We start from the raw sequence: 15,413 nt of genomic DNA on the forward strand, positions 1-15,413 counted from the left end.
CATTTAGGATCTACTTATAACTAGGGGTGAGCGGGTTCGGATTTCTGAAATCCGAACCCCCCCGAGCCCCCCCGATCCGAGTCCGATCCAAGTCCGGCTCGACTTTTCCCGCCTGACTCGGATCTGAAATCGAGGCAAAACGTCATCATCCCGCCTTCCGAGTCTCGCGGGTTTTGGATCCTATATAAGGTACCCGCGTCGGCGCCATTTTCTCACTCGGCTGTGGACAGTGAAGAGGGAGGGTGGGAGTTAGGGCTGTGTAGTGTAGTGTAGTGCTGCTGTTGTCCACTACTTCAAAGTCCATAGGGGCTGGCTGTGTTGTGCTATGCTGCTGTTGTTAATAGGGGCTGTGTCCACTACTTCAAAGTCCATAGGGGCTGGCTGGACTGTGTTGTGCAGTCAGTTCTCCATAGGGGCTGTGTCCACTCCAAAGTCCTGTGCAGTGTCCCAGTCCTAAAGGAGTGCTGTAGTGTTGTCCAGGGGGTGCTCTGTCCATCAGGGGTGCTCCCCCCAAGTGCTAAAAAAATAATATATTTTCTGTGTTTGTGAATTGTGTGCGCAGTAGCCGCACGTGCATCAACAAAGTAGTGCCAAGCGTGCGCCTGTGTCATAAGTAAAGGGCCGGCTGGCTTGACCGTTAAAGGGTGCTGTAACCCCCAAAGTACACTCCAGTCCAAACCAAAAAAAAAATTATTTTCTGTGTTTGTGAATTGTGTGCGCAGTAGCCGCACATGCATCAACAAAGTAGTGCCAAGCGTGCGCCTGTGTCATAAGTAAAGGGCCGGCTGGCTTGACCGTTAAGGGTGCTGTAACACCTGAAAGTACACTCCAGTCCAAACCAAAAAAAAATTATTTTCTGTGTTTGTGAATTGTGTGCGCAGTAGCCGCACGTGCATCAACAAAGTAGTGCCAAGCGTGCGCCTGTGTCATAAGTAAAGGGCCGGCTGGCTTGACCGTTAAAGGGTGCTGTAACCCCCAAAGTACACTCCAGTCCAAACCAAAAAAAAAATTATTTTCTGTTTTGTGAATTGTGTGCGCAGTAGCCGCACGTGCATCAACAAAGTAGTGCCAAGCGTGCGCCTGTGTCATAAGTAAAGGGCCGGCTGGCTTGACCGTTAAAGGGTGCTGTAACCCCCGAAAGTACACTCCAGTCCAAACCAAAAAAAAATTATTTTCTGTGTTTGTGAATTGTGTGCGCAGTAGCCGCACGTGCATCAACAAAGTAGTGCCAAGCGTGCGCCTGTGTCATAAGTAAATGGCCGGCTGGCTTGACCGTTAAAGGGTGCTGTAACCCCCAAAGTACACTCCAGTCCAAACCAAAAAAAAATTATTTTCTGTGTTTGTGAATTGTGTGCGCAGTAGCTGCACGTGCATCAACAAAGTAGTGCCAAGCGTGCGCCTGTGTCATAAGTAAAGGGCCGGCTGGCTTGACCGTTAAAGGGTGCTGTAACCCCCAAAGTACACTCCAGTCCAAACCAAAAAAAAATTATTTTCTGTGTTTAGCCGCACGTATATATCAAATCGATATAACATAAATGGAGGACCAAACTTTCTCCGATAAAAATAAAATAGAGAAAGATCAAGAACCACTTCCTCCTAGTGCTGAAGCTGCTGCCACTAGTCATGACATAGACGATAACATGCCATCAACGTCGTCTGCCAAGGCCGATGCCCAATGTCATAGTAGAGGGCACATACAATCCCAAATGGCAAAGTTCAGGAAAATGACCTTGAAAAAGACATTTAAATCAGCTGAAGAGAAACGTAAACTTGCCAATATGCCATTTACGACACGGAGTGGCAAGGAACGGCTAAGGTCGATCCCTAGTATGTTCATGACTAGTGGTTCAGCTTCACATGACGATGGAAGCCCTCCTCCCACTAAAAAAATCAAAAGAGTTAAGCTGGCAAAAGCACAGCGAAGAACTGTGCTTTCTAAGAAGATATCACAAATCCCCAAGGAGAGTCCAAGTGTGGTGGTGGTTGCGATGCCTGACCTTCCCAGCACTGGACGGGAAGAGGTGGCTCTTTCCACCATTTGCACGCCCCCTGCAAGTGCTGAAAGGAGCACCCACAGTCCACTTGCTGATATGCAAATTGAAGATGTCACTGTTGAAGTACAACAGGATGAGGATACTGGTGTAGCTGGCGCTGAGGAGGAAGTTGGCGAGGAGGATTCTGATGGTGATGTGGTTTGTTTAAATCAGGCTCCGGGGGAGACAGTTGTTGTCCGTGGGATGAAAAAGCCCATCACGGTCATGCCTGGGCAGAAGACCAAACATTCCACCTCTTTGGTCTGGCAATATTTCTATCCAAATCCGGACAACAACTGTCTTGCATTATGTACCATATGTAAAGGTGGAATAAGTAGGGGTAGGGACGTTAACCACCTAGGAACATCCTCCCTTATACGGCACCTGCAGCGCGTTCATAAAAAGTTACTGTCAAGTTCAGAAACTTTGGCTAAGACCGTAAGCAGTCCAGGGACACCTAAATCCCGTTGTCCTGTTGTATCCAAGCGCCTGCAAACCACACCGTCAACTCCCTCCTCGTCAATTTCCTCCTTAGTCAGGATCGGAAGTAGTCCTGCAGGCCATGTCCCTGGCATGACTGACTCTCCTATCCGGGATTCCTCTGGAGGATCCTGCATTGCTACGCCTACTGCTGCCGCTGCTGCTGTTGCTGCTGCTGGGAGTCGTTCATCATCCCAGAGAGGAAGTAGGAACACCACTACTTTTACTAAACAATTGACCCTCCAACAGTCCTTAGCGAGGAGGATGAAGTACGACAGCAGTCATCCTGAAGCAAAACGTATAACTGAGGCCTTGACTGCTATGTTGGTGTTAGACGTGCGTCCGGTATCCGCCATTAGTGCAGTGGGATTTAGACAATTGATGGAGGTAGTGTGTCCCCGGTTCCAAATCCCATCTAGATTCCACTTCACTAGGCAGGCGATACCGAGACTGTACAGAAACGTCAGAAAAAGTGTCCTCAGTGTCCTGAAAAATGCCGTTGTACACAATGTCCACTTAACCACGGACATGTGGACAAGTGGAACAGGGCAGACTAAGGACTATATGACTGTGACAGCCCACTGGGTAGATGTATCACCTTACGCAGCAACAGCAGCGGCGTCACCAGTAGCAGCATCTCAGAAACGCCAGCTCGTTACAAGGCAGGCTACGCTGTGTATCACCGGTTTCAGTAAGAGGCACACCGCCGACAACCTCTTAGAGAAACTGAGGGAAATCATCGCCCAGTGGCTTACCCCACTTAGACTCTCCTGGGGATTTGTGATATCTGACAACGCCACCAATATTGTGCGGGCATTACATCTGGGCAAATTCCAGCACGTCCCATGTTTTGCTCACACAATAAACTTGGTGGTGCAGAATTTTCTGAAAAGCGACAGTGGCGTGCAGGAGACGCTTTGGGTGGCCCGAAAAATTTCTGGCCACTTTCGCCATTCAGCGACTGCGTGCCGAAGACTGGAGCGCCAGCAAACACTCTTGAACCTGCCCCGCCATCACCTGAAGCAAGAGGTTGTGACGCGGTGGAACTCAACCCTCTATATGCTTCAGAGGATGGAGGAGCAGCAAAAGGCCATACAAGCCTATACATCCACCTATGACATAGGCAAAGGAGGGGGTATGCACCTGACTCAAGCGCAGTGGAGAATGATTTCCGTGTTGTGCAAGGTTCTCCAGCCCTTCGAACTTGCCACACGTGAAGTCAGTTCAGACACAGCCAGCTTGAGTCAGGTCATTCCCCTCATCAGGCTTTTGCAGAAGCAGCTGGAGAAAGTGAAGGAGGAGCTAAGATGGAGCAATTCCGCTCGGCATGTGGGACTTGTGGATGAAGCCCTTCATTCGCTTTGCCAGGATTCCAGGGTGGTCAATCTGTTGAAATCAGACCACTACATTTTGGCCACCGTGCTTGATCCTAGGTTTAAAGCCTATGTGGTGTCTCTCTTTCCGGCCGACACAAGCCTGCAGAGGTGCAAAGACCTGCTGGTGAACACACTGTCAGCTGAAGCGGAACGTGACACGTCAACGGCTCCTTCTTCATTTTCTCCCGCAACTGGGGCTGCCAGGAAAAAACTTAGGTATCCTAAGCAACCCGCTGGCGGTGATGCAGGGCAGGCAGGACCAAGTTTGGACATCTGGTCCGGACTGAAGGACCTGGCAACAATTTCTGACATGTCTACTGTCACTGCATATGATACTGTCACCATTGACAGAATAGTGGAGGATTACATCGGTGACAGCATCCAAGTAGGCATGTCAGACAGTCCATACCTGTACTGGCAGGAAAAAGAGGCAATTTGGAGGCCCCTGTACAAGCTGGCTCTATTTTACCTGAGTTGCCCCCCCTCCAGTGTGTACTCCGAAAGAGTGTTTAGTGCAGCCGGGAACCTTGTCAGCGAAAGGCGTAGGAGGTTGCTTCCACAGAATGTGGAGAAGATGATGTTCATCAAAATGAATTTTCAGCTCTTCCAGGGAGACCAGCCTCCAGAAGGTACAGAGGGACCTGTGGTGGTGGATTCAAGTGGGGACGAGTTAATACTTTGTGAGGATGAGGATGTACAGACTGAAGAGGGTGAGGAATCGGTGGATGAGGAGGATGAGGATGACATCTTGCCTCCGTAGAGCCAGTTTGTGCAGGGACACATTAATTGCCAGCTTGTTTTGTGGGGGCCCAAACGAACCAATCATTTCAGCCACAGTTGTGTGGCAGACCCTGGCACTGAAATGATTGATTTGTTAAAGTGTGCATGTCCTGTTTATACAACATAAGGGTGGGTGGGAGGGCCCAAGGACAATTCCATCTTGCACCTCCTTTTTTTTCTTTGCATTATGTACAGTTTGGGGCCTAGTTTTTCTAACTGCCATCCTGTCTGCCACTGCAGTGTCACTCCTAGATGGGTCACGTGTTTGTGCCGCCCACTCGTGTCGCTTAGCATAGTCATCCAGCTACCTCGGTGCAACCTTTTGGACATGAAAACACTATTGTGAGGTGTGAGGTGTTCAGAATAGACTGGAAATGAGTGGAAATTAAGGTTATTGAGGTTAATAATAGCATAGGAGCAGAGAAACCAACAAATTCTGTGATTTTAGCTGTTTTTATGCTTTTTAAAAAAAAAATACAGATCCAAAACACAAAACCCAAAACCCAAAACACGGAAGGGTGGTTTTGGCAAAACCAATCCAGATCCAAAACACGAAGAAAGATCCAGATCCAAAACCAAAACACAAAACACGAAAAGTGGCCGGTGCACACCCCTACTTATAACTTACATGCATTCCAAACAGCGTTCCAGTGGGCTCCATCTTTATCTGGGACATTTTCTATTTTTACTTGTTCATTCTATATGGGATAAGAAGTGTATTTTTTAAGTATTGTGTTCTGTTGACATTAGGTTGAGTGCTGTTTTTACATTACAACAAGTGGACCAGAAATCTGTGATACATATTTAAAACCTTGCTTTTTACATAATTTCGAGGTACAGTATGTGAACAAGTGAATAGAGAAAGTACAAAACCACAGGGACTTTATATCCCCGTGCGCTCCAGCTGGTGTCATCAAGAGGAAAATATATAAATGCATTCCAGCAATATATATATAATACATTGCTGGATATAATATAAGTTATCTCCCAAAAAATGTGACTGAATATTAAAAATCCATATACACAGTATATACAAAAAATAAAAGTGAATTGTGCATTTATCACTCTATAAATAAATTGCATTGATATGCACTAATAAGATGATATAAAAAGTAAATCAGACAAAATACTGTTGATTTAAAATCAAAATGTGCATCACCTAACCCTAATGAATGAATCATTATTATTAATTAAAAAAAATATTATAAAAAAATCTTTATTCTAAACTGAATTCCTAAATGGAAATTTACAACATATAGATATTCCTTTTTGCACCTTCCATGTTCACATAAATAATTGAAATAAACACACACTTACAAGTCCTCAAGGTATAGAAAACAGCATAACCTTGCTTAGGTCCCTCCTTTCTGTAGGAAATGACATTATCTATCCCCTTGTTTAAATCAGCCAGGTGTTAAGCGTGTAAAGCAAATATGACTCCCTCTTAGTAAGAGTTAAATCCCTATTACCCTCTCTATCATTTTATTTTATATGTTCAAGTATAGTGAAAGTTAATCCTTTTACTTCTGAATTATGCACTTCAGCAAAATGTCTCAGCAGACTGTTTTTTCACTTTATTTTTAAAATACGCATACAAATATTCTTGTATGCGTATTTTAACATTTGTTTTGGTCTTGACTACGTAGGCTAAACCACAACTACACGTCATCCTGTAAACCATTAAATCAGTTATACAAGTGATCACATCTCGTATTCTATAAGTTTTGTTATCTTCACTCACCAAAGTGAAACTACTTTTCTCCACAAATTTACAGCACTTGCATTTGTTGCACGGGTAACAATCTGGCTTTTTAATAAGAAATTATCCAACTCCATTCTCCTTATTTGTAGGAGCTCTTTCTCTTTGAGACTTCAGGAAATGAGTATATGGAACTTTTTTTTTCCATGCTGGCAGATGACAACTGTTAGAGGGAATTAAACTAATAGCATCGGTTTCTTTTTTAAAAAAAAGTTTTAATTTCTAGATTTTTAGTGGAATTTATCTCTAAGAAAATATCCAAATAATCTATATGCTCTGGATGATATTTATATGTGAATTTAAGATTGTGAGTGTTCACACGTATATAAGACAGAAAATATTCTGTGCTTATGGAATCTCCATCCCATACCGAAATAAGATCATCTATATAAGGTCGATAGAGTTTTATATTGTCATTAAATATTACCATATTGTAAATGAACTCCTTCTCTCAATGCTCCATGAAAATATTTGCAAACGATGGGGCAAACTTCGTCCCCATCACTGTACCTTGTTTCTGGAGATAAAAATGTTTGTCAAATTCAAAATAATTATGTTCCAATATAAATAGGATACTATCCAAAAGGAACTTTCTTTCCATTTTGAATATATTGGAATCAGCCATTAGAACCTTTTCTACTGCTCTTATTCCCTTATCATGAGGAATTGAGGTGTAAAGGGCCTGAACATCTACTGTAAGCCATTTATATAAGTGGAGCTACTTGAATTCCTTAATCTCTCTTAAAAGACTAGAAGAGTCTTTTAGATATGACTTTTGTTTTGTAACATAGGGTTGTAACTTTAAATCAATAAAATGGGAGAGATTTGCAGTGAGGGAATCCACTCTAGAGACCCTTGGTTTCCCCGGAGGACATTCTTTATTTTTATACACTTTGGGGATTTGATAAAATATTGGAGTTCTTGGATTTTTTACATCAAGATATTCATATTCTTCCTTACAAATAAGGCCATCTTTATTTGCTTTGTAAAGTAGGTTATGTAGGTCTTCCTTAAATCATTTTTCTTTTGTATGGCAATTCTCTTCATTTCCCCTAAAAAACTAGTCCTATTTGGGGATAGAGAAGGATTGGCTTTATATCTATTATAATGTGCTGGAATTGCATGTCTTCTAAAATGGGGAGACCTATTCGAAGGGAATCTTCTTGTTCTAAATTGAGGAGACTGGTACAAAAGTTTATGTCTTGGTTTATAGTCTGTTGCCATCTAGATCATGACTGATAGAAACCAGGTTTAGATGAAGACTTCCTGTTCATTATATCTTTCATTCCTCCACCTAGATTGATGGTGTTCTTGAATCTGTTATAAACTTTTCGTGTTGACTCATGGCACTGATAGTTCCCTATGGTATCCATGTTTCAATACATATATGAGAATTGTAAGACTATAATGTATGGCAGTTGTATTTGTGCTTGTTTGTCTGGCTATATGTTGATTTACATATACTTATGTTTACTCATGTAGAGATTACTCTGGTAACCATGGTGATGGTGTCACAGACATGGACGTCGCTAACCCACGCTGATAGCGTGATGACATCATCTATTGGCGCCACCAGATGGGTGTGCAGTCCCAGTTCTGGGGGAGCGGCTTCACACGAGGTGCAGTTATCTGTATTTAAGGTATGTTTGTTTTATTGTTTTTGTTATCTTGAAACAGTTCTAATTGGACTGAAATGTCGATTCTGTTTACTGCCTCTTGTCATTTATTGCCATATGCCACAAGTGCCGCACTTTCTGTTTTCTATATATATATGTATATATATATGGCTCAGATGTTCTGAGTGTTCTAACGTCGGGTGGCCAATGACATCACCAAGCAGGGTCGGTTTGTGGGACAGAGAGACATGCCAGTGCACAAGGTATTCACTATTTAAGGTAAGAAAGTGTATTTTATTTGTTTGTATCTTTGAAAATGGTGTCGAATAGAACTGAAACATCGGATTTGCATATGATTACCTGTGAGCCTGATTTACATTATGAGAAGTCCCAATGAGTGCCACTAGTTCAGATCTGTGTTTTATTTTACTTTATTGTTGTGGAGGGGACCTTACGAACAAGTATACTTAAATATACTTAAATAGTGCAAAAAGAGTACATAAAAGTCCAAAAAACACTCTTTCCCAGCAATCCTTATAGGTGGCAACAGTTTCCTCAGAAATGCTTAGAAGCAGACCGGCTGTAAAAATTGTAAAAACCATTGAGAGAAAAAAAGCACCTAATAGTGTAATACTGTATCCAGAACCATGTGATAAGTGCTCAAATAATGTGTGATCAAATGCATACCAGATATATACTTGAGAAAAAGGATAACTCCACTTCAAACACTTTTCGTCTGGTCATACAAAATGGAGTCTTTTCTTCCTCTCAGTATGCATGAATAATTAGAGCAATCAATAATAGAATCCCGCTGCTTAGAAAAAAGTGCTTATAATGCTACAATTTCAATAAATATATGTATAATAAAAAAGGAATTTTTTTCTTAAAAAGGGTACAATTATTGTAAACACATCTATAAAACACCAAAATAAAGATAAAAATTAAAAATTTCCAAAAAGTAAAAAGGAAGACCACAGTTCACTAAAATAACTTAATTTCCAAGAAGCAAATGCCATGTAAAGAATTGTCCTTATTCTAATACCACAGTTAATCCATTCAGGGATCTGTGTAAAAGGCAGAGGAGGTAAGTAATCTCGACGCGTTTCATTCACAAGTGGAATTCCTAAAGGGGAGCCGTAATAAAGGCAGGCAGTGGCCGTAGCATAGGCCTGATTCAGAGATGGATGCAGTTGGCACAGCTATTATAAAATATGCAAAGCCACAGGAGGCATCTTGTGTAAATAGATGCCCACTTCAAACTTCAGTGATCCTCTACTGCATCCCAGGATACAGCATTGGATCAGCTGAGTGACCATCGGACATCTGTGTAACCCTCAGTTTACTAAAGATGTTCAGTGTAATCACAGTGCAGAATCCAGTAAATCTGCATTGGAACATGCAGGATATGGCCTTGGCATGCCTATAGAATGGGGCTGACACCCCCCATTTTGTCAAATGCTCCACTTCCCCGTCTCCACCTAAAAATGACTGCAGCCTGTCAATCAGGCTGCAGTGTACAGGGCAGTACAAGTGATGTCATAGAACAAGATTTGTACAAGCACAGTGCTCAAACCGTCAGAGATATGTGTTTAAATTGAGTTAAAGTACATCTCTGAATCAGGTTCTATGTGCATACTTTGTTCCATGAATTAATTTATTTTTATTTAACCTGACTATGATGTCTGTTTTATAACAAATTTGAAGTGTATTCCCCTTTGTTTTGATACCTTCTGTTACCACATTGAGCCGCAACAAGGCATGTGGACAGAACAATAAATTATACTTTTACCTTTTCCACGTACATAGGTTAAATTGGACCACAGTGTCCTTTGGCTCCCATACCCACACAGAACAACCACACAGAGAGAGCACGTCTGGTGAACCACCAGGACAGCGTCAAGACCTGGGTAAGTCACTATAGCTTACCCACCTTTCTGCATAATAGTATCCACCAGTACCTGATACTCTGGTTTGTTTGTGTGAATTTTGAGGTGGAGTGGCAGCATACCGATGCAGATACCAGTTGGAGAGGGGAAGAGTTTCTACACTATGCTACTACCTACCAGTGACTTATTGAATATCACTTACCATAACCCATTCACTGAGACACTGATGAACCTAACTGCCTAGAGTTTTTGCAAACCAGTGACTGATTACTAAGACTGATTTTGTAAGAACACCCACCCTACAGTTTGTTTCAGGTGGATCACACCAGGACTTTGGAGACATAATCTATACATCTCTTTAACACAAGAGAATCAATTATACCACACACACCACCCACATAGTCCACAGATTACAACTTTGAAGTGGTAGAATAGGACCTTAGAGCGCTGACACTATATCCCATTCACTGTGTGCATGCATGCCCACGGTTTGTGCATGTGTGCTCACTACCATTGATGGATAATCCATCAAGGATTTTGAACCTGATAATTTAAAGCCATTGACCAGGGCTCATAACTAACTATGGACGACCACTGCTGCTGCACAGAGTGCAGCACTCTGTGGGCAGCACTGCCAACAATCCACGGGTCCTGTATCTGGCTAGCAGGTGCCTGAAACGGCACCCAGCAGCCAGAATCACAGATGCAGTGCAGCCGGGAGCGCTCCTGAAGATGCTCCGGGCAGCGCTGTTGTTCCGGTCACTTGTTGACCCATCCCCTGTGGCAGTATGACGTCATGGAGTCATACTCTGAAAGGGGAGTGGCCGGCTCCAGGCACCATAGCTTGAAGCTGCCCTTGACCATGAATTATTATGTTGTTGATGGCCATCCCTGACACTTCCCATGCTTCTTTAGCTATACCCTCAGACCTGACAGTGTACAGGCTTTTCCTGCACATTAAAAGTGTAGTTCTGATTTTACAGTTGTGTTTACTATAGAAAGATTGTTGACACGCTATATTGATTCTACTAGAACTAATCATTTACATTTAATACATGTCTCATAAATGATTCAAAAGATGTTAATTTTAATGAAGCCAAAAAGTAAAACTTTCCTGTGCAGTACTGTATCTTTGTCTGTTGGGTGTAGTATAAATTTGGTTACTTATAACAATGATTACTCACCTTAAAATGCAAACATAAATACACAATGTATTTTAATTTAGCTGTGTGCTGCAAAAATGCATCCAAGCTATGATAAAGTCAGTATACCATGAATATTTTAAACAGGTTGCCAAAGTGGAATTCATTCTAAGTACATTTCAGTAAATCCCTTGTGTGCTTCCGAAAAGTTTGGCAGATTTTATAGCTAATGGTATAAACTTATGTTTGATCACCAGTTTACCCGAGAATTGGGCATGATCCAAACTACACAAAAGAGATAAATGGAAGAAAAAAATAAAACCTTATAGTGATGTATTAAATAAATGTTTTATCATCTAAACAAGCAATGTCATGGTGATTCCCAGGGAAAAGACAGCGGTGTTAAAATTGCTGTAACAGGGGAACCAGTGGAGGGAACAGTAATATAGGCACCTACTATAAGATAAAGAAGCCAACCTACACCCATTACAGTAGACCTACATATATTCACATTATATAATTGTATTATTGCTGCTATTTTGCCCCAGGAATATTGCAGAAGAAGGTTGGCATAGGGCCTGATTCAAAGATGGTTGTATTGCACAGCCGCAAGGAAGCAGCTGTGCAGTACTGTCCAATTCAAATCAAAATGAAGCAGGATGCTGTCTGTAGGAAATAGACACCTCCTTGCTGCATCTGCGATATACTTGCAGCGTCTGTAGACGCTGCCTCGGATCACCATCTTTTGTCCAGGCTGCGTAAGCCAAAGCTTATCTCAGCCTTGCTCGTTCCTGGCAGATTGCGAAGCCAGGAAGCCAGAGCCTGGCCTCATCCCTCTCGGAAACAAGGACAACGCTGACCAGCCACATCCTTACGTCAACCCCACATCACCATAGCATATTTAGTCATGTGAGTCATGCTGTGGCCTGGGGTTCTGCGAGCAAGATAGCAGGACCCATTCTGCCCATGTGCAGAACGGGTCCTGCGCATGAGCAGACCCCAGTATATCGGAGATGTATGCAAACCATAGGGTATATCTCTGAATCAGGCTCTTAGGGGTATACTTACTAAACTGAGAGTTTTTAGAAGTGGAGATGTTGCCCATGTTGCCCATAGCAACCAATCAGAAGATAATAGCTAGAAACTGATTGGTTGCTATGGGCAACATATCCACTTTAAAAAAAACTCTCACTTTAGTTAATATACCCCTTACAGTCTAGAGATACAGGCTTGTGATATATTTGGTAGGGGGTAGGGAACTTGGGGTGCAAGAGCAAGTGTGACCACAAAAATTTACAACAATTAGCTTTGATCTACAGCACTCAAACATCTGTGGTACCTGTGGTATATGACCACACCATTTAAGTAAAAAAATCATACAAACTCAGCACTCACCATTATATTCCAAACTGTACTTCATTATATTCTAGGGAATGTTAATTCCAAATTATTGCAATCATTTGTCAAGCCAACCACGTCATGGTCTTCCCATTCTGGTCAATCCCACTGACCTTCAAAAATATGAGCATTGCTTTGCATCATCCGGCTCACATACATTTTAAATACACATTATACTTCTAGCATGGAATTTTGTATGCTGATGCAGGCGGATCTAAAAACCATCCATGCCCTGTAATGTTCTGTACTGCAAGTCACTTTTCTCTTGTTCTGTTCATACTGCTTCTGCTTATGTACTTGATGTATATATATGGTTATACCAATAGAGGGGCAAAAATCAAATTGATTTCACAGCAATAATGAAGATCAATAGCAAAATATTGATGAATGACAAAAATCTCATAATGGCGGCAATTGCTCCATGATAATGACTACATGTTTCTAACAAATACATGATACTGGCAACTACGTGCTGACAGATTATAAAAAAAAAATGAAAGTTACGTAAAGGATGGGTCCTCTTTTATTCTCTTTTCCAGCTTCAGATGCAGTGCTTAAATTTAATCTTAAGAGGACAATTCCCACTGCACTAGACAAACAATTTTCTGCTTCTTCAGACAGCAGCTCACCTGTTTTGGGGAGTAGAATTTATATCACTAAGTGCTAATGGGTCTCACAACAGTGCAATTATTCCTGGAGCTTGGCACCACAATATCCACATATGTTTTATTGTTCTCTCCCTGATGGACAAACTGCAATTAAACATCTGATGATAGTTCACTAACAAGGAGTGAGAGAAAAGGGGTTATGGAGAATTCCTTTTCCTTCATCTATAGCTTTCCTCTCTCTTTTTTACATCCTAAATGTAATTGAAAACAACACCCACAAATAACTTAGACGTAATTATACGTTATGTTTCCTATTGGTAAATAAAACATAAGTACAGTATAATATCTGAGGTAAAATATATCATGAACACAATGTTATTACAATATATGTCACTGACAATAGGGCACAAATGTGTCACACGCAGTACTATGTCAGAAGCAGCAAGTTGTGCGGTGGTGTCTTCAGGGTGGTGCCAGGGGCGTATTTATAATGGGTGCAGGGTGTGCAGTGCACACGGGCCCCTGGGTCCAGGGGGGGCCCGCACTGCACACCTTGCACCCAGGGGCGCCGAGAGGGGGTGGAGCGGGTACAGTTTACCCGGGCCCGGGCTTCCAGAGGGGCCCAGCGGGGGCCCGGGTCTGGCGCCGCCCCCCCCTCACTTCCTCCCTCCCTCTGCAGCAGCCCAGCACACAGCGTGTGCTGGGCTGCAGCGGGAGATTGCTTGCGGCTGCTAAGTAGCAGCCACAGCAATCTCCTATGCCTGAAGGGGGGAGCGATCACACTGATCGCACCCCCCACTGGCTTTGCGCCAGGCTGAGGGGCTCACAGCGCCTCCTTCGCGGCGCTGCAAAACTCTTTTTTTTTCTGGGGGGCGTTGCCACGCCTTCTGAAATTAGGCCACCCCCCCCCCTCTTTACTGGGGCCCGGCGTGGCTCTCTACATCCCTGCTTGCACCCATATTATACTAACCTTTCTGGAATCCCACGTCAGCGCCGGTGTTAGCACTGTAAAAATGCTGTGGCCATTTTCCCGGTGATCTGCACATGCACTATAGACTCTGGGCACACTGTAGTGCCCAGATTCTATCAGTGCAGCGCTGGCCATGCTGCGCTCAGTGCGCTGCCGGCCACCGGACTGAGAGGAGGGGGCCCGTGATGGAGACTGCACATGGGCCTCCTCCTCTCTTGAAATGCCTCTGGGTGGTGCATCTTATGAGATACACTAGATGGATGGAGCATTCCGTGGTAAGTGCGGTTATGTACAGTACCTAGTCCTGTACTGAGTTTCACAACTTTAATTTTGTTTTGTGGGACATGATCATTAAAATCAGGGATGGGGAATCTCTGGCCCGGCAGCCGTATAGCCAGAATCTATGAAGCAGGGCCGTCTGGAGCATCCTTCAGACGGTCACACCGCTGCCCTTACAGCTCCCCGGAACATCCTCAGGATGCTCTGTGCATTGCTGTAATCACCAGCAATTGTGGAACCGCCCCCGTGTGATGTGGCACAGAGGGGGCATGGCCTGCACCAGGCCCAAGAAAAATTTTATATATATCAAAATGTCCCTCAGCAGAAAAAAGGTTCCCCACCCCTAATTTAAATGAAGACACACTTATGGTGGTTTATTTTCTGTAATAGAAGACTGCAGAGCTTTTTTCTCTAAGCAAAAGCCCTTTGTCTGTACACATTCTCAGTTGTGGTGAAAAACAGGTATCATTATACTTTCATTTTTATTTAACGGTTGCCTGGAAATCCCCCTCCTTAGCCCGTGCACTGATATACTGTAGACCATCTATAGGGTCCATTATTAACACTGTATAATAATTAGAGATGTGTGCCAACCCCTGTGTATTGGTTTTGGATCTGGATCTCCCCTGGTTTTGGATCTGGAATTATTTTTCCAAAACCTCACCTCCGTGTTTTGTTTTCGTGTTTTGGTTTTGGATCTGGATTTTTCTTAAAAAATAATAAAAAACTGCTAAAATCACATAAAATGGGCCTTTTTTTGGTCCTGCGGTATTAATAACCTCAGTAACATTTATTTCCACTCATTTCCAGTCAATTTTGAGCACCTCACAGCTCACAATATTGATTTTTTTCATCTAGTTATAGGGCCAAAAGGTTGCATCCAGCTTGCTGGCTGAAAACTGATTGATATAATTATTAATAGAGTTGAGGACTGTGCAAAGATGATGGTTGGGGTACCCTTGAGGATTGAAAAATTGATAGTTGATAGTTGGTGCAGCCCCTGGCTGTAAAATTGATAATAAATGAATTAAAAAACAATTCATTGGTGCAGCCCTGGGCTGAAAAATTAATAATAATTTAATTAAA

General features: G+C 42.8%; 1 long non-coding RNA gene across 1 annotated transcript in view; it reads right to left on the reverse strand.

The window, feature by feature from the left end:
- Positions 1-13,070, reverse strand: part of LOC148501519 (uncharacterized) — a 63,786-nt gene extending 50,716 nt beyond the window's left edge. The window contains exon 1 of the long non-coding RNA XR_015870041.1: positions 12,975-13,070. This is a non-coding gene — a long non-coding RNA (uncharacterized LOC148501519). The remainder of the gene's footprint in view (positions 1-12,974) is intronic.
- Positions 13,071-15,413: the final 2,343 nt, after the last annotated feature.

This window comes from Taudactylus pleione, unplaced genomic scaffold, assembly GCF_031769625.1.
Source record: "Taudactylus pleione unplaced genomic scaffold, aTauple2 ptg000517l, whole genome shotgun sequence".
Classification (NCBI taxonomy): Eukaryota; Metazoa; Chordata; class Amphibia; order Anura; family Myobatrachidae; genus Taudactylus; species Taudactylus pleione.